The 23,886-nt window shown below is 46.3% G+C and overlaps 1 long non-coding RNA gene across 1 annotated transcript in view; it reads right to left on the minus strand.

Annotated features, from left to right (window-relative positions):
• LOC144767375 (uncharacterized) overlaps positions 1-14,883 on the minus strand; it is a 111,207-nt gene extending 96,324 nt beyond the window's left edge. Inside the window, exon 1 of the long non-coding RNA XR_013598174.1 lies at positions 14,777-14,883. This is a non-coding gene — a long non-coding RNA (uncharacterized LOC144767375). The remainder of the gene's footprint in view (positions 1-14,776) is intronic.
• Between the last annotated feature and the right edge of the window lie 9,003 nt (positions 14,884-23,886).

A 23,886-nucleotide genomic window follows, 5' to 3' on the forward strand; every position in this document is an offset into this window, starting at 1 on the left:
GCAGTCTACAAACTGAAGCTAAGGCACTATCACTCGCTCATGAAGAAAACACGGGCTGCTTATTACACAGAGCGAACAGAGACAGCAGATAACTTAATAAGGGAACTATTTGGTATTTTCAAAAAGCTATCCTCACTAGAAAGAACAGTAGCACCAGCTTCTTGTTCAGAGGAGTTATGCAATCAAATTGAAGATTTTTTTGCAGAAAAAGTATCTGAAATCTATGACACCTTCCCAGACGATGCACGAAATGTCTATATAAGCCATAATGAACAAACACAGAGTGGGGGGAAACAGTATTTCAAATTTGTTTCCTCCTTCTTTAGATGAGTTGAAAAAGGTAGCGCTAAGCATAAGATCAGGCTCCCCAAAAGATCCATCTACACCTAAGGTAATCTGCACAGGACTAGAGGCTATACTAACCTACAGTCAACAGTTGTTAGAGACCTCTGTTTGGGAAGGGCGAGTACCTGATATGTGGAAGCGAGCAATTGTTCACCCAGTGAAAATAAAACCTACAGCTGATGGGAATTTGTTGGAAAATTTGCGACCGGTCTCATTGCTCCCTTACTTTTTAAAAATTGCCGAAAAAGTGGTTAATCTACAGCTAGGGGCACACATAAAGAAACACAACTTACTACATCCCACTCAATCAGGCTTTAGAGCGACCTACTCAACTGAGACAGCACTGCTCTATTCTACTGAGACAGTACGTAAGAGAGTGTATGAAGGCCTGGAGACTGCGCTGGCCCTCCTGAACCTCAGTGCAGCTTTTGACACGGTTTTACATGAGCTGTTAGTGCACCGACTCAGAAGGGAGGTTTGGACGGGGTTGCCCTGAACTAGCTAGTTTCTTATCTGCAGGGCCGCAGCTTTCAAGTGTCACAGTCTGCGTATACTTCCAAACACATTAATTTAGCGCAGGGGGTGTGCAGGGTTCAATCTTGAGCCCTACCTTGTTTAATCTATATGTGACCCCCTTAGCTGGAATTGTGGAAAAACATGGTATTACGATAGCGTCGTACGCAGATGACACACAGCTGGTGGTCACCCTGGCTCCGAACACGGCATCAGCTGCTAGTAGCTTTGCAGACTGACTGAAAGATGTAGCCGGGTGGATGACAGATAACTGCCTGAGACTAAATGGCAATAAAACAGAAATACTGATAGTAGGGAATTCTCCATCCATTTGGTCCTCTGCCTGGTGGCCAGCAGGTTTAAGACCGGTCCCCACCCCTAAGAAGGAGGTAAAGAATTTGGGAGTATGGATAGACTCCAAACTTTCCTTTGAGACTCAGATCAAGAGAGTTGCAGGTATGTGTTTCATAATACTTAAAATAGTAAGGAAAAACCTGGACATTTTAGCTATGGCGGTTAGGAAAACTCTGATCCATGCTCTTGTCACAGCAAGATTAGATTACGAAAATGTAATGTACCTAGGTGCAACCAAAAAAGGACTCCAGAAGTTGCAATCTGTCCATAATGCAGCAGCCAGCTTGGTTTTAAATCTACCAAGACGGGCATCCTCGAAGAATGCACTAGAAACATTACACTAGCTGCCCATCCAGAAACTAATTACATTCAAGGCACTATACCTCTGCCATTGTATCTTGCAGGGCAGATGCCCTATGTACCTGGACCCCCTAATATACAGAAAGGCATCTGAGATCCACCGGGACCCATGTGGTGAATGTCCTGAGGGTAAAAAAAAGCACAAATGGGGGCCTGCTCTTTTGGCTATTTGGCAGCAAAAAGCTTGAACTCCCTACCCTTGTCCCTCTGGGAAGAACCATCAGAGTCTCTTCCGAAAAAGATTAAAAACGTGGCTTTTTACACAATAGGGTGGGTGGGTCAGGGTCATTAGAGGTACTGATTCCCGGAGTTTGCAGTAAGTACAAATAGCGCGGGGACACACCAGTGGGTGTAAGCAGGCACTCTAGAAATGTTTAAATAAATAAATAGGTATGAATTAATATGAATGGAACACAATTTTGATTCAACACGTTATTGTTGTCATTTGGTTTGTCTTGTATATATAATGTATGCTTTATGTTAAACATGGATCACAGTTTCACTAATGAAGTGTATCTTTTGAAAAGACACAGTTTTACTCTGTCGTATTGAGATAAAAAGTTGTATTTGAACTGTGTTTCGTCAGAGGATGCCCTTCTCTTTGCCCCTGGGCTCGGCAGCTCCATCTCCTCTGGTTCCGGGTCTCGTAGGTATCGGTGCAGGTCGTTGGGGTCGTCGAAGATTCTGCTTCCGTGTCTGTCTGTCACTCTCATCCTGGACTGGCCTGCAAATGTAAAAGCAATGTTCTTTTTTCGCAAATGTTCCCTTTGGGCTAGGAAGCCTTTCCTCACCTCGACTGTTAGTTTGGAGAAGTCCTGGGTGATGGTTACTTTGCTCCCGTTTATCATCATCGGGCGGCCCTTCCTGGCTACCGCAAATATCGCCTCTGTTTGGTTTTCTCTTAGGGGTTTGCATATAATGGGCCTAGGGGCATTGCTGTTCATCTGCTTCCTGGCCGGTATGCGGTAAGCTTTGGTAATCTCCAGCGGTTTGTCGAAGCTGAGTCCCGTTATTTTAGGTATTAAGGCCTCCAGCATCAGAGCGCATGCCCCCGGTGTGTCTTCTTCCTCCTCGGGAACTCCCAGGAGTCTTATGTTCCCCTTGCGGCTCCTGTCCTCCTGCTCCGCCATGGCCTTTTGTAGCGCCGTTGTTCTCTTTATCACAAGGCCCATGTCCTTATGCGTTATGTTTGCGCTGTCCTCCAGCATGCCTACTCTCTTCTCTACCTCGTCTATTCTGCCATTGGCTCTGCTTTGCTCAGCTCTGATTGCTATTAGCTCCATTTGGATGCTGTCTACTGTCTTTTTCGTGGCTTTCGCCAGCTCGTTCCCTTCGGTTATTTTCTTTAGGAGCGTGTCCAGCGTGATTGTGCCTTCCCCATGGTTGTTTCGCTCCTTTCCCGGGGACGGTGGGATTTCATTCTTGCTCTTCTTCGGGTCATTTGTGCCTTGTTTCCCATCTCTGCCTGCCATGGCCTCGGTCCCTCTTTTGACCTGGTTGATCTTGGGCTTCCCTTCTGTTGGTGGGCGTCCTCTTGCGGCTTTGTCTCCCCCTTTACCCTCTTTGAGCCTCAGGGTGTTTATCAACGTTGTGGTGTCGTCTCTAAACCTGGGTGGCCACTTGACCACTCTGGTTTTCGTTCTATACTCCGCCAGCCTCCTGCACCGTGCTCTCTGGTCCTTTTGCCTTTGTTCCGGTGGTCGTTTGTTGTGGTTTGTATGGTCACGTTGTTATCAGCGCCCCTGCTTGCCTGGCGCTGCTTGAGTTGCGCTTGAGTGATTGCCCCCTTTAAATGCCGGCCTTAGTTCTGAGTAGCGCTCATCTGTTTGCGCTGTTTGTTGGGTTGTAGTGCGCTGTTCGGGTGCTTTGGCAGGATGGCCACCTTGTGCTTCCTCCCCCTCACCAAGATGGCCGCCTTGTTGTTGGCTTCACTACTGCCTTGGCTCCGCTTTGTAAATGTCAGCCTTAGTTCTGAGTTGCGGGTTGAGGGAAGACTGCCAGTGCGTTAACTGCGCTGATCTGTCTGCGCTGTTCACTATGGGCTGTGCTTGACTGATTGCCCCCTTTTTTTTAAATTTGAGATCTGAGTCGTGGGCTGTAGGGATCTCGTTTGCTGCGTTGATCTTTTTTTACACTGGGGGTGTACCGCTGTGTGGTGCTTTGGCAAGGTGGCCGCCCTGTGCTTCTTTCTCCTCACCAAGATGGCTTCCTGGCGCTGCTTGGGCTGTACTTGAGTGATTGACGAAACACACGAAGGAGGTGAATAAGAAGGAGTGCTTTTGAAGGAACACGTGTATCGCAGACAACCATACACAGGAGCAACAGCAACCACCGAGACTCTTGACTGCTACGAACAATAGCCTGGAGTACCAAGCATGCGCAACCATGCAAGGAGACTCTGACAGTAACAACATCTTACCTCAAAAAAAAAAAAAAAAAAAAAAAAAAAGAGAATCTACCTCATACGATATCAACATACTACCTCAGAGGGCCGCAGAACGAGTTTGGCCACAGCCACCGGGATACAGAACATGCCGTAAGCCACCAAACAGCAAGAACAACCATACCTACCTCAGCAAGGCCACGGCGGTCAGGGGAAGAACGGGCGGGCAATCCGCTGACCATATCCTTTTCTTTTGAAATTGACCATGAGGGGCGGGGGTTTTCTTTTTTTTGTTTGGCTAACATGCTAAGGACTAAAAGACTCAGGAAGAACTTGGGGGGGGGGGGAGTGTGAGGACCCTTGCTGTCGCACACCCGGTTTACTACTGACGGGGGGGAGGGGGGAGGGAGGGAGGGGGTCGGGCCAGGGGGGGGAGTGAAGTCGGCGGATATGATAGTACATGGCAGAGCCGCCGGTCGCGTCATGAACAAAGGACCTAGAATCTTGCCTTTCTCCACAGGCACCCTATACTTTTCCTATTTCTTTTTTCCCATCCAGCACCCCGGGGGGGGCCGCAGAACGCAAAGCACAAGCGACGAAGCCAAACCACCATGACAAATCCAACTAGAGCGGGCCTGTCCACTGACTTGAAGGTAGTGTCCATGAATGTTAAAGGACTGAACCACCCAGTCAAACGTAGGAAAATCCTAGACTACTTGTCCAAACTAAAGGGAGATGTGTACATGCTCCAAGAGACCAAGCTCTCCAAAGAGGAGGCGAATCTACTCAAAGCCAGATGGATAGGGGAGGTACTCTGCTCACCGGCAAAAGGGAAAAAAAGAGGAGTAATAACTATCCTGAGCAAGAAGGCCAACATGACAACACTAGCAGTAGACACTGATGATGATGGCCGCATGCTCATAGCAAGCGTCCAGAGAGGAGGCGACACAATCCACATGGTCAATATCTATGGTCCGAACTCGGAAGACAAGCAATTCTGGCTGGGAGTGGACAGCAAGCTATCAGATCTCCCCCAAGAGGACCTCCTGATCACAGCCGGGGATATGAACAAGACGATGGACCAGGCAACAGACAGACACCCAAACAGACCGAGTCACAACTCCAACAACAACAACAACACCCTGAAAGACTTATGCACCAAACATCAACTGGCAGACCCGTGGAGGCTCCAACACCCGACAGCGCGAGAATATACCTTCTACTCACACCCACATAACTCCTACAGCAGGATCGACTACATACTGATGTCCAACACACACACGCACCTCATAGAAGACACGGAGATAGCCGCAATCACCGTCTCAGACCACGCTCACATAACACTCACTCTAAGTGGGAAACACAATGAGAACCCAACGAGGAGGTGGAGACTGAACGATGACATCCTCCAGAACAGAGAGAACGTCAAAGAAATTGAAGCCACAATCAAAGAGTACCTCGAACACAACGACAATGGCGAGGTAGGGAAAGACACTGTATGGGATGCCCTCAAAGCGACAATAAGGGGGAATTTGATAAACATCAAGGCCAGGATGAACAGAGGGCGGAACAAAAAACTCCGTGAGCTCGAGGAGGAAATAACAGCACTGGAGAGAGGTCACTGTGCTAACATAACGGACAAAAACACGCTCACTTTGCTCACAAAAAAGAAGTACGAGCTGAACAAGATCCTAAGCGAAAGAGCGGGCTCCTGGTTGACGAAGTTCAAGTCGGTCAACCTATGTGCAGCAAACAAAGCAGGGAAACAGCTGGCGTCCTACTTGAAGGCAAAGCAAAGGCAACACACGATAGCAGCGATAACGGACCGCACGAACAAATCCCAAACAACGAACAAAGGAATACTAGAGGTTTTCAGACAATTTTACCAAGAACTGTACACTGAGGATCAAAACTTGAGCAAAGATGCAGGACGTGACCTACTCAGTAAAACCAATCTGCCGAAGCTGGACGAGGCGGAAAGGGAATCGCTCGAAGCTGATATCTCGGAGGAAGAGATTGGAATTGCCATAAGCCAACTGAAACGGAACAAGGCGCCAGGACCAGATGGTTACTCGGCGACATTCTATAAAACCTTCAGCGAACACATCAAGACACTGATGGCACAAACATACTCCACATGCATCCAGAAAGGGAGGATGACGGAGTCCATGTGCGAGGCCAACATCACCATAATTCCCAAGGAGGGGAAAAACCCACAATATCCCCAGAACTACAGACCAATATCGCTAATAAACGTCGACTGCAAGATCTACGCAAAAGTCTTAGCCAACAGACTAAACAGGATCCTGCCGAACATCATCCACCCCTCACAAGTGGGATATATAAAGAACAGACTGTCGCAGGACAACACAAGGTTACTGTGCCACCTGATCAACCACACAGCAAGCAGCAACGAGCAGGCAGTCATGATAGCGCTGGATGCGGAGAAGGCGTTTGACAGAGTCTCGTGGCCCTTCCTGGGTAACTGTCTGGGAGCGTTTGGCCTAGGCAGGAAGTACACGGCGATGGTCATGGCCCTCTACAACAAACCGAAGGCGAAAATAGTGGTAAACGGGAGCGCATCCGAAACGCTCACGCTGGGCAGAGGAACCAGACAAGGATGCCCCCTCTCCCCCGGACTATTCCTGCTCGCACTAGAGCCCCTGCTAGCCAGAATCAGGGACAACACCGAGATAACAGGCGTAAAGCTCAAGAGAAAGACCGTCAAACTAGCAGCATACGCCGACGACATCCTAATCACAACAGCGAACCCCTCCACGTCGATAAAAGCTCTGATGGCCACAATAGGTGAATACGCAGAAGCCTCAGGCTACAAACTCAATAAGGAGAAATCGGAGTGTAAGCCGATGAATGTCCATACCACAAGAGAAGTCCTAGGCGATTCCGGCCTAGCATGGCAAACGAAACCTCTGAAATACCTAGGGCTCCACTTTGGGAGAGATCTCACGTCAACCCTGCAACACAACGAGGACCTCACGCTGAAGAAGATAAAGGAGAGACTGGAGTTATGGTCACCAAAGTTCATCAGCTGGTGGGGACGCATTGAAACGATCAAAATGATGATAACACCGGTAATAAACTACACGCTATCAATGCTACCACTCCCAATGACAGAGACATTTCACAAAAAATTGGACCAGCTGATAAACATCTTCCTGTGGAAAAACAAGAAGCCAAGGATAAGCCTACAAAAACTAAGACTGTCAAGAGACCTCGGAGGCCTTAACCTGGCGAACTTCAAGACATACCAGACGGCTTGTCTGGCGAGACAGGGTATCGCCTGGGTAGATGCCACACAAACGTACAGGCCAGTATGGCTGGAGGTCGAACAAGACATCCTAGGAGGACTCAAGCCAATAGCACTCCTAACAGCGAACCGGCACCCACTGAAAACGAGCGCCATACTAAAACACACCAGAGATGCCCTGCTGAAAGTGGACAGGCACATGGCGCAGAAACTGAAGGGCACTGCTTGGGAATCCATCTGGTTCAACACTAAAGTGACCTACCAAGGGGCGACACTGCACAATGATACGTGGATTGGAGAAGGTATCAGCACGCCCAGTCAATTGGAAACAAAGAAAAAACCGCTGACGTTCCAGAACGTGCAGCAGCTACATGACCTCCCGAACCAAGAGTTCTACAACTTCCTAAAAATTAAGACAGCAATAACAAAGGCTAACCTATGCGGAGGAGAGCCGGGGATCATCAAGTATCTGCAGCTCATCGACTCAGCAGGTCATCAAACGGCAAAAATCTATAAACTACTCAGCCCATCCAAGATGGCGCAGAACAAAAAAGCAACCAACACATGGGAGATGCGCCTGGGCAGGCAATTAAATGAAAAGGAGCGAGCGATAATGTGGAGTTCAGCGACAACAAACAAAATCACCCCACAACTAGCGCAAACAAAATACTGGCTGCTCCACAACGCATACTGGACGCCATCCAAACTCCACAAGGTCGGCATAGCAGACTCAGACAAATGCTGGAACTGTCTGAAAGAGGAAGGGACCCTCGAACACCTTATCTTCACCTGCGTGAAAGTCAGGAAGTTCTGGGCACAAATCAACACTTTCCTGAACGATATGCTCAAAACAGATCTGGAGATCAGCTTCGTCAGCCTGGCGACTGAGCACCTAACAGCGAACCTAAAAAGTAAAGAAGAAAGAGAACTCCTAGACCTACTTCTCACAGCAGCCCTCAAAATGATCCTAACGAACTGGAAAAACACAGCCAAAGCAAGCTTTAAAACATGGATCAACTGGATTACCTTCCTGAGGGGAGCTGACAACATCACAGGCACATTCTCGAAAGAACACAAAGCCAAGCTGCACATGTGGGACCCGCTTGATGAGCTCCTGAAGACGACCCAATAAAGGACAATCAAAGACAACTACGTGCGCACCCCCCCCCCCCCTCTCTTCTCTTTTCTTCTCCAGTGGAGGGAGAACAATAGATATATATGACCGTCGTCTGTGTACCTATATCTGTATATATATATTTTTGTACGACCTTCTTTTGTATACCAATAAAAATTTCTACTAAAAAAAAAAAAAAAAAAAAAAAAAAAGTTGTATTTGAACAAAGTATTTAAATTACGTAAGACCATTTGAACTAGATAAGGGTCTCAGACGAACAGCAACAAGGAATAGCAGGTCAGGTTTTTGTCTTCTATAATGCTTTAATAGGTCCTTACTGACCAAAGTAGGACCAACCCCCCCACTTTAAAAAAAAATTTTTTATAGTGGGCCTGAATTCAAGTTTTTAAAACAAGAAATTACATGGGAGAAAGAGATAGTACTAAGTTGCAACACTTAATTTAACAACACATTTGTGTGTGATGTTAATCTATACTGGACCATGTGTTGTACTGGGTGCTTTGCTACAGTGGCTCTGAGCCAGGTATGTGCCATTATAGTAACCTCACCTACAAACATACACTGACCTTGCTGTCTCATACTTATCCTCATGTGTATCCTCCTTCCTTACAATCTGCTTCAACACGGCTCGAACCCATCAGTTCTACCTTGGAATGTATTATTGTGAAAGAAGAGGCTCTTGGAACAGAAGTGGAATATTCAAAACATGCCCTAACCTATTTTCCCTTTTAATTTCCTAATTTGTGATTGGCGCGCAAATAAGAAAAAGCTATTCCTGAGCTAGACACTATTCTTGTTAAGTCTTATTTTACTCATCCTTAGGACTTTCCTGAACTTTCATCAATTAATGGTGTATTCCTCAGTGAATGGTAATAAATACATTTCAAAGAGACCTTTCAACAAGAACTTATAAATACCATTGCTAATCTAGAACCAACCCTACTCCCTTTTCTCACAATCTGTCCCTTCTTCCTAACTCGTGAAAGACATCGCTCTCTATTTGGAGCCTTGGTGACCGTGGAGTAATTTCATAAACTGCACCCTTGAAAATGAAGAGTTCAGAGACCCTCTCACAGATGGACGAGCATTGCTTATTTTTACAGTTCTTATGATTCGAGTGCTGTAACCGGCAGTTTGAAACAGGTAGTTGCACGATGCTCACTCACAAGTATCTGATCACACTTGGAGACAGTGACCTGTTCAGTCCACACATCTCACATTTGTATCTAGAGATGTCGAGTATCTGGATGTCAACACTAACAAGGGCACAACCAGTGCTTTAAATGGGCCGGTACTCGCCGGTACTGAGTACCGGCACTTCCGAATGTTTTTGCCATCAGTACCGGTACTTCTCTGGAGCCAGGGAGAGTACTGGTTCCGTGATGGACAGCACGGCAAGCTCAGGTTAGGTTTCTCCTCCAGGGCAGAGGCCGCTCTGCTTCCGAGGAGCTAGTAATTAACTCGGCTGAAGCAGCCTTTTGCAGATTTGCTGGCGAAGATTCCAGCAGAGCCCATTTGAATGGAACGCACTGCAGGGGGTTGAGAGGGCTTGGGCCACGCAGTGATTAACAGGACAGGGTCTCTAGACAGACCCTGCACTGTGAATCAGGTGCGAGCGACCATTCGGGTGAAAGTGCCATCATGACTTTTATCTTGTGTAAGGAGTTAATCTTTTTTTTTTTTTTTTTTTACAGAAACACACTTCTCATGTACTTTACTATGTGCTGCAACTGGTACAAAAGTAATTATGTATGATCAAATGTTGCCCTTAGCCCCGCCCTAGCCCCGCCCACTTGCCATACCTCTATTTTAATGAGTACCTGAACTTATTTTTCCCCATTTAAAGGACTGGGCACAACTGTTTTTTTGTGGCGATTGCTTGAGAACACGCGCTCTTCTGCTGACATGTGGCTCTTGTAGAGACCCCCCTCCAGTCTAACTTCACAGTGCATCTGCCCCCGCCCCTTCACCTCTCACCTAGAGTTTATTTGCGTTTTCCAAATTAAGACATTAGCATGTTCTGTGTTCTGAAAGGAAGAAAGACAACGTCTCCCGTGAGGTACATTGAGACAGAGAGAGCCTTCTGGAATGCCACTAATGCAACCGTTAAAATCCACTTGTTTCTGTGCCTCGCCTCTGTTTTTGCTTCCTCACAACAACAGTTTTGGTGCCCGCATACTAATTTGACTGATTGCTCGGCTGGCGAGCATCCCTCTACAAGCCTTCATCCTACTGGCATGAAAATGACGTAGGATATTTTCCATGGCCGTTCCATAACATATTATAGCTCACAGCCGCAGACATTTACTCTTGTTGTATGCCGCGCTGTAGATATTTGCAGTCAGCTCGCCGGGAAGCAGTGGGAGTGCGTAATGCTTGTTTTGAAGACGCTTTTCGGGCAGGTGTTTCCCTTATGGGATTTCATAAAAACGTTCAGGCACAGAGTAACAACACTAAACATGGTCATTATGTACACCCTTTCGACAAAACACAAACACGACGTTGTGTAGGATCTGCTGAAAAACATTACCTCTGGTAGCAGAGAACAGGGCCTGATGATGTGACGTCATTCCCCTCTGCTCTGGCCCGATTTATACATGCATTAGTAGAGTAGCAGCAGCAGAACAGCATGCAGTGATATCTGTCTGCCAGCCTGCTTGCCTGCAGAAACTAACCCTTGAGTCAGGGGTCAGGGCCTACAGAGGGCAACATTACACTCCCATTAAGAAATGTGCTTGCTTCATTGATTGTTTATGCATAAAGGCCTTTACTGCATAGTCAAGCTGTCTTCATATTGTTTTCTCTTTATTTCGGTGACTAATATGATTGTATTAAGAGTAAGGAAATACGTGTTGCACAGTCGGGACATTGTTGCTCAAGGTATTTTGATAATAACTGTACCCTAGCCTCATTGTTGTCTAGGTTGGTACTACCTAGGCAATGTTGAGGTTTCATTTGCATATTTTCTTTAAATTTGTGAAAATGTTCACATTTAGCTGCATTGGTAAATGTTCTTGGCGCACTTGAAGATTCTCCTTTTCAAGTGACACTATCCCCACACATGACAAAAACTCACCTGTTACCTGCCTCTCTGGAAACGAAAGCTCAATTGTACCCGTAGGCCTTAATCCTTCCAGCTAGATTTGCGCAGTACACATATATCTCTGCTTACATTCATAGCGGTTACTAGTTTAAATTCAGCCCAGGCCAGGAGCCAGTTCAGCTGTATCCAAGAGCAGAACAGGCATGTGTACACATTTAGCGCTATCTATGTGCTTTGTTATTACTGAAGGGGCGCAGACCTTTGTGGGGCAGTTTTTGTAAGGCCCACTGTGCGGGAGCAAAGATTGCACTTGTGCACCCAATGAGGATGTCCTCCATCTGGGTCCATGCTCCCGTTCACTTTTACAGGTCTTAGACAGTCTAGCTATTTCAAGTTCTCCAACCTTGTGATCATTTGGGGCATGACATTATTTTGGGTCCTTCCTGAGACAGTGCATGCGCTGTCACTTGGGAGACATTTTGTTGCTTAGAGGTCTCCCATTGCTTACCATCGGTTGGCTTCAATGTCTGTCTCATTTACTTGCTTTTCATACATCGGTGGGTGCGGCATTCACTTCCGCTTCATGTGTTTCGCCCTCCCCTGGAGGATGGCCAAAGTACTTGTGTCTTTCCACTGTTCTCTTAATCAAGCAATTTTTTTTTCTTTATGTTGAATTACTCGGCTAGAGTGCAATAAACATCTGTTATTCAGTGCAAAGATACCTACAGGTGAATGTGCGCTTTACAAATACACATGTTATGTTCTGCATGTCTTTTCCAACAGTCTCCCTCGTGTACTCTTCTTGTTGCTTCAGGCCGTCATCTCGCCCTCCATGTTGCTTCTCCCTCTGTGTTACTTCGCCCACCACTAGCCCATTCTCTGTGTTACTTTGCTTCTGTCCTCCCTCTGTGTTGCTTAAGCCCCCATCCTGGTCACCCTCCATGTTGCATCGCCCTCTTTGTTGCTTGCCCCCTGCACTCCCTCTATCATGTTACTTAGCCACCCGCCCCTCCATGTTGCTTACACTCCCCTGTGTGTTGCTTACCTTCCACCCGCCATTCTTTTTTTCTTTTTGTTTACTGATCCAATTCAGATTGATAAAGAAAACGAAAAAAGGGCTTCTATAATTTTAAAGGCTCATGTATGCTTTGTGTGCATGCTGATAAAATGTTGTCATGACGCTTTGTAGACTTTTTATTATTATTATTATTTTTTTTAAAGCCATGCTGCACAGCATCCTGGAATGCTGAGCAGCATGGCTAGAGAACCACTGGCAAAGCTAATATCACCCAAAGTCGACATGCTTTTGCTTTGCCAATGCTTGCTACCTGCAGAATATTCCAACAAACAGCTCGTGAGTATGCTCTGCTTGCGAAACACTAGAAGGTAATATTACCCTATGTTTGAAGACACTATAAATCATCGTTTACCAATGCAGTCGCAAAACAATAGTAAATGGCATTGAGACTCGCTATTAGGAAGGGGCACCCCTTCCTAGTAGCGAGAGTCGCAAAAACTATTTTATGAGTCAGTGACTCGCAAAATAGCATTTGTACATGCCTGGACCCTTTATTGCGGTCGCTAGTGGGCCGATCACCTGTTTGCTGCCGCATAAAAGGGTCGTACATCTGGACCGGAGTGATTTTAAAAAATTCTCTGAGATATTGAATGAAGACAATACGAGCTCATTTTGCAAAGGGCTACAAAGCAGTCAAAAGGGTGAGGGAAGGACTCCGTCACCGAAACCCACTCACTCATCGTGTCAGCTCCCTGTCCCCAGTCCTTGTATATTGGGTGAGCTCAAGGGGTACAATCCAGATGAGGAGAACGAGCCATAAGAAAACTCTCCAATCACAATAGAAATGGGTAAAGAAACAAAACTACAGAAGATGAGTCAAAGGCAGGATGTGACAGGGCAAATGATGTATGGATGCAGGGCAACGCAGGCTGAGAAGTGAGAAACAGCAAAGCGCAGGGTGGACAACAGCGAGGTGAGGTAGAGAGCTTGAGAAGGACAAGGATAGGTAGACAACAGAATGACGTAGGGTGAGAGAGGTAGGAGGCAGGTTCAGGGAGGGGAAAGCAGAGGGCAACAGAAATCAAAATTGAGTAATGGAGAGTTTGAAGTGTGAATTTGAAAGTAACAGAGCATGGTGAGGCTAGAGTAAGGGAGGAAAAGGATGGGCAAAAATCGAGCAAAGGAGAGCAGTAAAAAGGGTATGACGAGGCACGTGATAAAAAAGCACCAAAGAACGACAGAACGAGCTAAAGGGTTAGAGGCAGGACAGCAGGTGCTCCCATAGCAACACCCATTGCACGCCCCTTTGCCACAGAGGACTGTTGCGGAAAGGGGCATATTTACAAGGTGGCAGTAAGCCACGTTATGTGGCTTAGCACCACCTTGTAAATATGGGAAACTGTGCTAAGACACCGGAGGTCACAAAAAGTGACGCTCCTGTAGTGATAGGGGCTTGTAAATATGCCCCATAGAGTTGGTCAGGTGGGATATGGGTGTGGTGGGAAACAGCAAGACAGGAGAGGCGAAGAAGGCAAGGTGAGGAAGAGAGTGAAAGAGGGCAAATAATGGAGAGTGAGGAGGGGGAAACAAGTGCACACAGTAAGGAATTAGGGATTGACTACACAGTAAGAATGAAAACATAGGAAGAGGGAGAGCAGCGAAACTTAAGGGCCGAGAGGAGCACGCTCTCCGGAGCTGGCTGAAAGCAGGACTCAGATGCGGCCAGGTGGACAGGGTTCAAGACTCAGAAGCTACCCGGTGGTCGGGTTCAGTGACTCAGTCAGTCCTGGAGCCAAAAAGTCCAGGGCTTGAAGTGGGCCGGGTCCTGCAGGTGCACCGGCAGTTCTAAAAAGCAGGTGCTGAAATGGGTTTCTTTCAGGTTCTTCATTTACCCTCAGTGTGAAGAAATAAATCTTACCTCTGCAGCAGTACCACCCTCCACTGCCTTTGAGGTAACTTCAAAGAGACTCGTTCTAGGTCTTTCACAGTCACATCCTTTCAGAACTGAATCATTTTTAATATTATATACAAAAAGGCCATTGTTGTTGCTTATCTTACATAACTAACAACCATTGGCAGAGCCAATAGCACTGCCTTGTTGTAGATGTAATGTTACTTGTTGTATTATATAGCTGTATGCAATGACTGAAACAGCAAACTACCAGTCGGGCGGCACACTATGCTAAGCACCGATTTTTACCTTGCGTGTTTTTAAGTCACGCCCGTAAATACACCGCCCACGTCCCTTTGAGAGACCCCTAGTTTTGTAATGCCCCTTCAAGCCCTGCAGTCTCACTTGAGAGTAGGGTCGCACTGGGAGGGGGCGGGCGCCGGGCAGCCAGGCGTGCGATACGTACGGTTGCACCTTGTTGAAGAAGTGCCGCCGCACCAGGAGCGCCAGGGTGCCGAGGACCAGCATGGTGGTACACATGGCCGAGCCTTCATCAGCAGGCGCCGGGCTGCGGCCGGCTCATCGCCGCGGGCCCCGGGGACGGCGGCTTCTGTCTGGAGCAGGCTGCGGCGCGGTGTCCTCGCCACCCTCTCGGCACACTTTAATGATCCGTTTACAGGGATTAGGGCTAAGGACGAGGATTTATTCGAGGCATGCTCAGAGTGGCGTGAGGCGGGCCGGGGACGGCCGAAGCAGAGGGGAAGGCCCTCTAATCCCAGCTGCGGCCCGCCCCGGGCCAGAGACAACCTGTGAGGGGCGAGCCCCGGCGACATAGGGTGAGGCCGGCACCTCATCGGTTCGGCTCCACCCGCCGTGACACTCCTTCGGGACAGGGCGTCAGGCCCTTCACTCGCACGTGTCAGTCGGTCCGTCTGCACGGTCACACTGTCGCGGCGTCGCCCGACCCAGAGCCGGTCAGTGGGCCAGGGCCTGTCCAGGTCCTCTCCGTGCCCCTGAGCCAGTATTACTGTCCCGAACCTGCCTGCCTTGCTTGTCTCTAGGTCTCATACCTGCTTCCTGGGTCCACTCTCAGTACATCTGCACCGTCATGTAGCTTGTAAGTGCCCTTCTATAACCCCTCTCCTCGTAGTGCTGACCTCTCTTCCCTTCCCTTCTCTTACTCTCTATCTCCATTTCCTTTTCATCCTTTTTCTTTCCCATGCTCTCTCATTACCCTTACATTTTAATTCTCTCTTCACATCTTATTTCTCTCCCAGTCCAATTTCGTATATATCTCACCTGCCTTCTCATTTCCAACCTCCCCCTCCTTCTTTCTTCCTCTCATTTTCTCCACATTTCTTTTCCCCTTCAATTTTCTCATTTCGCACACCGTTTTCTTCTCACCGCCACCTTCCCCTTCTCATTTCATCCCTCTCCTCTCAATTCCTCTTTCCCCCTCCAGTTCACCCAACTCTTTAATTATATCACCTACTACAACGTCCCCTCCTTAACTGTACATTTTCGCCTCTATCTTGCTATCTCCTCTTTGTTTCTCCCCCACTCGCCACTGTTCTTCCCCCACACACTAAATGCATGCTCAATTCCAGTCTCTCTTCCCCTTACCTTTTCTTTCTACCACCTCCTAGCAGCTTTGCTATTTCTCCCCTTCGCTCTCCCACCTCTTCATTATTGCTCTCTATCTCTACACATCCCATTCAATTTCTTCTTTAGATTTAGACCTTCTTCCCTCAGTCTGACCTCTCCCCGCTCATGTCTACTGGTTTTCCCTTCAACCTCTTTTTCTTCCCATGCCATCATTTCCTCAGTATCCCTGAGACGTAGGCTGTCTATAAGTAAGTGCAAGTCAGTTGCCTGGGGAGATTTGGACCACTATGCCTTCTGACCATCTAGGGGTGACCTCAATATTTATCTTCAGATATGGTGCAACATATGCCAGAAGGGAGCATATAACATGGTAATTTGAATAGACGGCAATGTAGGACCAGGGTTTTTGTAGACTTAAACATGATTCAACTGCAATATGCAGCTTTTTTTCACAACAGGTATTCAGCTACCTACTAACATACCGTGAATTTGTAAAGCACACTTTCACCCAAGGGTATCTTGCACAGAATAACATACGTTTATTGTACTCAACTCAATGGTGCTCATTTTATCGACCTCAGAAGGATGAGTTGACCTGCCAGGATTTGAACATGTGACCATGAGCTCGCACACAGGCCCCTAAAGTGGGATCATTAGTCCACTAAGCCAGCAGCCCCTCAGCCACTAACCAGCACTCAACTCTCACCAACAAAATGCCAAAAGAAACCTCAAAATTTCTTACTTGTATCAAAGACAAACGTCCACTCTAAACCTTCTATTATTCAATCTCCATCTCATAAGGAATTTATGCATCTTAGTCACATTCCACCACTGCCCCCACTCCCAACCAAAATCTCTTTTCTAAAACGAAGCACCCATGTCTTTCTTCTAGCATTCCTACTCCTGTATACCGCTGCATCGCCAACCTCAACATCGGAGATTTCAATATATCTCGTTCACTACATCAGGAGTATCATTACCACTGTATTATTTTGAATCTATTTAATTATAACTATTTTTAAATATAACTTACCTTCTAATGTTACCAATATGTTCATTTTGTTTTATATATATTTCACGTAATTATCAAAGAAACAAGACCACCTCTAACTGAGAGGAATACATAATAATAATAATCCACATTTGTAAAGCGCACAATCACCCGTAAGGGTCTCTAGGCGCTGGGGGCCGTCGGGAAGATTAAGCAAGCTATTGCCCAGAGTCACATGGTGCTGGGCTAATCTGCCGCTGGTGTCAGGGATCGAACCGTGATCCCCAGATTCCAGAGTCAGTCGCCCTAGCCGCGGCGCCACACCTATTCCGCATTGAGCATCCTTTCAAGCGATCTGGGCAATTCTAAATTGTAATACTAGTAAAACGTTATCACCTCACTTCAGTCTCACCTACAACGTTCTCATATGCACATGAATAACAAACATTCTTCCCCACTACAACTCAACATTTTTCACATTTAAAATCTTTATTCGGGGATATACAAAAATCCATAAAAGCAAGAGGGAACAAATAAAAATCTCATGTTTTGCCAACACGGAACAATTTAAAAACAGAATATTAGTACTCAGGCCAATCTCTTGATTTTACAGCAAGTAACACTGAGCGTCAGTTTGAGTATCGAGTGGTCACTAAGAGCTGAAAATGCATTTTTAAAAAAACTTTTATTATAAGGTACATGACTTGTAATGGTATTGCATACAGAGATAAAAGTGCATACAAAGTTTGTGCTTCACAACACAATTGCTTCCTCTGGTATCCATACATATTTGTTACATAGTTACTTTTGGCTAATTGTTTAGCATTTGGCACCGCATTCTATCAACTGCTGTCTAGTGTGGGTTCGCCAGGTGGTAGCGCACTGATATTCCCTCTAAAGTTGTTCCACTTTCCTCATATCCGTTCCCGCTTCTTGGGGCACCCTCTATGTACATATACTGCCTTCTCCACCACCATCGCCCCAGTCGTATCATTACACCACTCCCGGTACGTCATAGTATTTTGCGCCCCCCAATTTTTGGCAATGTTGCGTTTCCCTATTGTCATACCTAGTGTCGCCCAGTCTTGGGCCTTGTGATTGAGATCTGTCTCTTCCCATATGTTCAGAAGACATCGCTTGGGCTCCGGTGGTACGGTTGCCCCACTAAATTGTGTTATTGTGCGAATAATGCCTCCCCAATATATCGTTATCTCTGGGCATTCCCATATCGTATGGTAAAATGTGCCTACTGCCCCACAATTCCTCAAGTAGAGTTGGCTGTCAGTCAGTCCCATCTTACGTAAGGTTACCCTCGTAAAATAAAAATGGAGCACTTAAAGTCGTACTAAGCGTAACTTTGAGGAGATCGCCACTTCGCTTGGAGATGCTAGTGCCCCCTGCCAGTCCATCTCGTCTAGGTCCCCCACATCGATCTGCCATTTGTCACAGAGATTCTGTGTAGGGTCTGGTTGACTGTGGATGATCATGCAGTAAGTTAGGGAAATGGCTTTTTTATCCATTTTTTTTTAATAAACGTAGTTTATTTAATAAACATAGTTTATTGGTTTTCTGCACAAATCATACATAAAACAATTACATACCAGTTGCTATATTGACCCCGTAGTGGTGATCTGAGACCTCCCATCCGCTATTCCCTACATATTACGTTGGTCTATCAGCTCTTTTACATTTAGTACCCCAAACAAAACACATCCTTTTCGAACTGGCCCCTCTACTCCCTTCTGCTAAAACTTTCCCCTCACCCTCACCCTCCCTCCTCCCAAAGCCCCCATCACCGATGCGTACAACCGTATCTCTTCTCTCATCATCATGCGTTCCCAGGAGTGACTATGTATTGCCCCGTGTGATGCCCCTGTCATGTTTCGGGGCCGTCCTATAATTCGGGACCCAGCCCGCTCAGTCTTCCTGCAACTCATACTCTCGCAGCGCCTGCACTAAGGTCGCCCATGCTGTCGCTGCTTCTAGTGCTTTATCATCGTTTCGCCTATGCGCCAACTGATATCGCAACGCGCTCTCACTGGCAGCACCTTTTTGAAACTCGCCTCTCCAGCGTCTACTGCTGAGACCCACTGTAGCCTTCCAATGTTTCGTGATTTCACGTTTCGCCAGTATAAGCCCCATGTCCAGAAATTTGCTCGTGGTTTTATTCTTGGATGTGTGGGGGAACCAATGCAAAACGCTAACAGCCATATCAAACGTCAGTTGCGTCTCTGTGATCTCATTCAGGGTATCTCCCACCTCCTTTCAATACAGTCCCAGCGCCGGACAGGACCACAACATATGGTCCAGTTCCACCCGAGCTCTCGTGCACCTGGGGCATGCTGCCTCTGCTATTTTAAAGTATTTCCTGATTTTCCCCGGCGTTAAATATGCTCTGTGGAGTATGCACAATAGGGTCATAGGGAGCACAATCCTAAGCATTTGTAAAGCAAAGTGATGAGTAATAACAAAACATTTGTATAAGACAACAATTAAGTAGAGTCCAATTGGAAATATCAATGAGTCTTCTTTTTCAGATAAGGTACACAATCAATTGTAGTCCATGTATGTTCATTTCTCCATTTATTAAAAAAACAGTCAACAAGAGCAGCCAACACGTGTTTCGTCGGTACATCCAATCCATACCATGACTTCTTCAAGGCTAAATAGACGGATAAGAGCGTGGTGGATAGTGGCCTCACTCTTTAGTCTGAGTATAAGAGGTCTCGTCTTGGACCTATGTCGTGTAAGTGATGGGCACTGTACATAAATCTTCAATGTGAGAATTTAAAAATTGAAAGCTCTGTTTCTTATGCAGAAGAACAGTTCCAATATAGATACTCCAAATAAACGAATTGTGGATGTACAGTGGTCGAAATCCACCCAATGCGTAGACGATCCCCAATAAGTGCGTGGCAACGGAGAGAGTCTAGAAGTGTGTAGTTCTTCATATAGCGGTAGGACAGCTACGAGCTCAGTGTATGTCTTAAGGTCCGCATGATAACGCGATATAAACACTCTAATGCTCTGTGGAGTATATAGAAATGTACTAGTTGGAACCTTGCGTTCCTCGTGCTCTTCCAGGCTCTCCGCACTATCTGCGCCCATGCTGTGTCAGGGATATCCTTTCCTAGATCCGTCTCCCACTTTCCTTTCAATATGGTCAGGGGCTCTAAACCTTCATTGAGCATTCTGGAGTACAGACAAGTGACTGCTTTGAAAGTCCCAGCCTTTATTTTATACAAAACAAGGGAACCCAAAGGTATAGCACTAGGGACCTTGGGCAGTAACGTATTACAAAAAACAGGGGTCCCTAGTAGTTCAGGGATCTTTCGCAAAAATGATAGACATACGCTCAATAGTATGTATGACCTTTGTCCAGCCGGACAGGAATTTTAATTAAAGTGATAAGCAAGAATAAAGAGGATTTTTTACACAGTGGGTGCAGCCAGCAACCCACAGGGGACAAGACAAAACAAGGGGATGGGGTTAGAACGAACAATGCGGTCTATATACTAGTAGTTCAGTGAACAGACAAAAATACATTTTAGAAGCATCATTGTATACAATTTATACTTTTCATTTTACATATGACGCTAAAATGTCGACGACGTTTCGATGCCTATTGTGAAATGAGTGGCATCATCTTCAGGACAGAGAATAAAAAAGCTTGTCTTGAAAATCTTTAGGCAATTTTTGGCCTACACATATATTTATACATACAAATTTTCGGAAAAAAGGGGGAGGAAAAATGAAAACAAGGGTAAGTACTAGCATTAGCATGTAACATATCTGACCATCCAAAACAAAAGTGTGTTTTCCATGTGCAACAGATGGCAATTAAAATCAAGTGAAGTCACATGCGATTTCCGGCGCAGTGGGGGGACTGGTGGGGGCGTTGCATGAAATAAAATGAACGAATTGTTTTACAGTTACTGTGCCTAAGTATATACAAGAGAAGCACGTGAAGTGAAATGACGCGGTTTAGGATCATGGCGTTTCATGCCGTCAGTGCCGGGCGGGTCTGTAATGCGCAAATACGTCTCACTGCATTGAAATGAAAGGTGACGTGCAGGTTGATTTGGGGCCATTGTTTTCTGGACACTGTGCACGGATGGGGCGGGCACCCGGGCAAGCTTATTTAAGATTCCGCGGTGAGGTCTCGAGTGAGATAAACATGCTGCGCAGTAGTGAACAGACGGTTAAATGACATGCTTATCGTACGAATTACCAGATTTAGGTCCAAACATTGTTTATTTCCAGGGGGCGGTGCCCAATATCAAGGGACATATGGTGGGGTACTCAATTATCTGAGCATTTTCCTGCCAAAAAGCGGGTAGAGAGGGGTAAATACGAGGGTTAAAGTGAAAATTGAATCGCATAATAAGTACACGCAATATAATTACCAAACCAGGGCAAGAAAGCCGATCGTGTCTCACTAGGGAAAATAGTTGAAATTAATTTATATTACAGTTACAGCTACTGAAGGGTTTTAAAGTTTCAGGAAGAGGCGAGAGAGCTACGCTTTAGCGAGTACTTACTTCCTGGTTGGGTTGCTCGATGGCAATTCTGGGCTCAGATGGGCGGGGATCGCTGGAGTGCTCGTGAGTGAAGTGAAGATAAAGTGGTGTTTGGAAATAGACAAGGGACTCAGCATGTGGTGTTTGGAAATAGACAAGGGACTCAGCATGGTCAGCAAGGCGGCCATATTGGCGTGGGTTTCGGACAGTGTGGGGGACATTTTGGTGTGGGTAAGTGGTGAGTTTAAGTGACATTTATGCAGAATATTTACATGGTTACGTATTTACAAAGATGCACAAAATAAATCAAGAGACATTTGTGTAGGCCTGAAGGAAGTAAGGATTACGATAAAATTGTTCAAGGATTCATTTGATCACAGGAGGGATGCCCAATCTTCAAGGCGATTAAGTCCTGTATGGATACTGTTGGTACGCAATATCCAATGAAGTTCCTCCTTATTCAATAATTGCGATACATCTGCTCCCCGAGGTGGTGGTTTTACCATGGTGATGATTGTCCAAGTTAAGTCATTTTCAGTATGGCCTTTGTCCTTAAAATGTTCAACGAGGGGAGCATTAGGGGTGTTGCATCGGATTCTGCTTCGGTGTTGTCCGATGCGCAACTTTACCTTTTGGCTAGTTTGACCGACATATATCAACAAACATGGACAAAATATGGCATACACTACATTGGAAGAATTACAATTAGTGAAGTGCTTTCTCTCAAAGGTGATTGTGCCGTAGGTAAATGTTTTTCCTTCAATGGTAAAGTCACATACTACACAGCTACCGCATTTAAGATGGCCTGTTAGTGCCGGTAAACCCCATGCATCGTTGATTGTAGTTTTTAGGTTAGGTTGTGGTAGGGATGCCCTTACCAAGTGATCTTTTACGTTTTTTGCTCGCTTGAAGGCAAAAATAGGGTGCTCCAGATTTAATGTACCTGCGTTTAACACAGGCCAGTGTTTAAGGACACTTTTCCTTATGGCATTGGAAGCTGGGGTGAAGGTGGTCACGCACACAAGTCTATCCTGATTTTTCTTTTGTTTTGGTTCTAGCAAGGTTTCTCTGGGGCAGTACCAAGCCCTTTTGAGAGAACGCCGTACTAGCTTTCGCGGGTATCCCCTATTTCTGAGCTTGTTGCTCAGGGTTCTGGACTCAGAGAAATAGTCCTGTTTAAAATAGCAGTTTCTGCGTATGCGGAGGAATTGCGAGAATGGGAGCGAGTCTCTGAGGGCCCTGGGATGGTGACTGCTATAGTTCAGCAAGGTGTTTCGTTCAGTGGGTTTTCTGTGGAGGCTGGTGGTCAAGCGGCCCTCTGTGTGTTTGATTTCTAAGTCCAGGAAGGGTATCGAATCTTTGCTCGTGGCCAGTGTGTATTTCAAGCCGTTACTGTTGTTGTTTAGCCAATGTAATAGGTGTGTTATCGATTCGAATGATTCGCTCCATATCATAAAGATATCATCAATGTATCGTTTCCACAGGGCAATGCCACTGTGGAAAGGATTTGATTCGGTCAATATACAGGATGTCTCTAGATTATGCCAAGGCAAACAATAATGGGGACAGCGAACACCCTTGTCTCGTTCCTCGTTCTACTAGATATTGCGGTGATACCAATGTGCCTACACTCACTCTGGCCACCGCCGACGTGTACAAGACCCTCGTCCATTGCAGGTAGTCTCCCCCCCAAGCCAAAGCGTCCCATCACATTGTATAAATATCCCCACTCTAGACTATCAAAAGCTTTCTCGATATCTATCAACAGTATCATCGGTTTAGTCGCCTCTGGGTGATCTTCCCCCAGCAGACGAACTAATCGCCTGATGTTCGAGTTCGTGTTCCGCTTCGGTATGAAACCGGCTTGATCTTCGTGAACTAGCGTGGTCATATATTGTAGCAGCCGGGACGCCAATATGCTGCTCAGTATTTTGTAATCGGTTGTTAACATCGACAGTGGCCTATAGGAGGCCGTGTCTTTAACTTCCCTCCCTGGCTTTAGCAGGGGGATCACCAGCGCCTCTCGCATAGATTGGGGTAATTGACCCAACTCTTTTGCTTCCCTATAGACTTCCTGGAGTCTCGGCGCCAATAAGTCAACATACCTCCCATAAACTTCAATAGGTAGCCCGTCTATCCCCGGGGTTTTGTTGCGGGCCATATGTTTAATGGCACTTCGAATTTCTCCCACCTCTATGTCTTTACCTAGTTCTTTCGCTTGGTCCGCATCAAGCCCTGGTAGGTGCAGGTCATCCAGGAAGGTATCGATGGCAGGGTCATCCGCCCTTACCTTGTAGTGTAGTTCCTATATTCCCAATAGGCTCTGCGCATTGGAATAATATCTTCAGTAGTGTAGACGTAGGACTGAGGTTAACTAGGTCTCTACTGACTATATTAGACTTAAGTTTTTTGCCAGCTAGCTCAGAGTTCACTAGAAACTTTCTCGAATAAGCGAGGAGG

This window comes from Lissotriton helveticus, chromosome 7, assembly GCF_964261635.1.
Source record: "Lissotriton helveticus chromosome 7, aLisHel1.1, whole genome shotgun sequence".
Taxonomy (NCBI): Eukaryota; Metazoa; Chordata; class Amphibia; order Caudata; family Salamandridae; genus Lissotriton; species Lissotriton helveticus.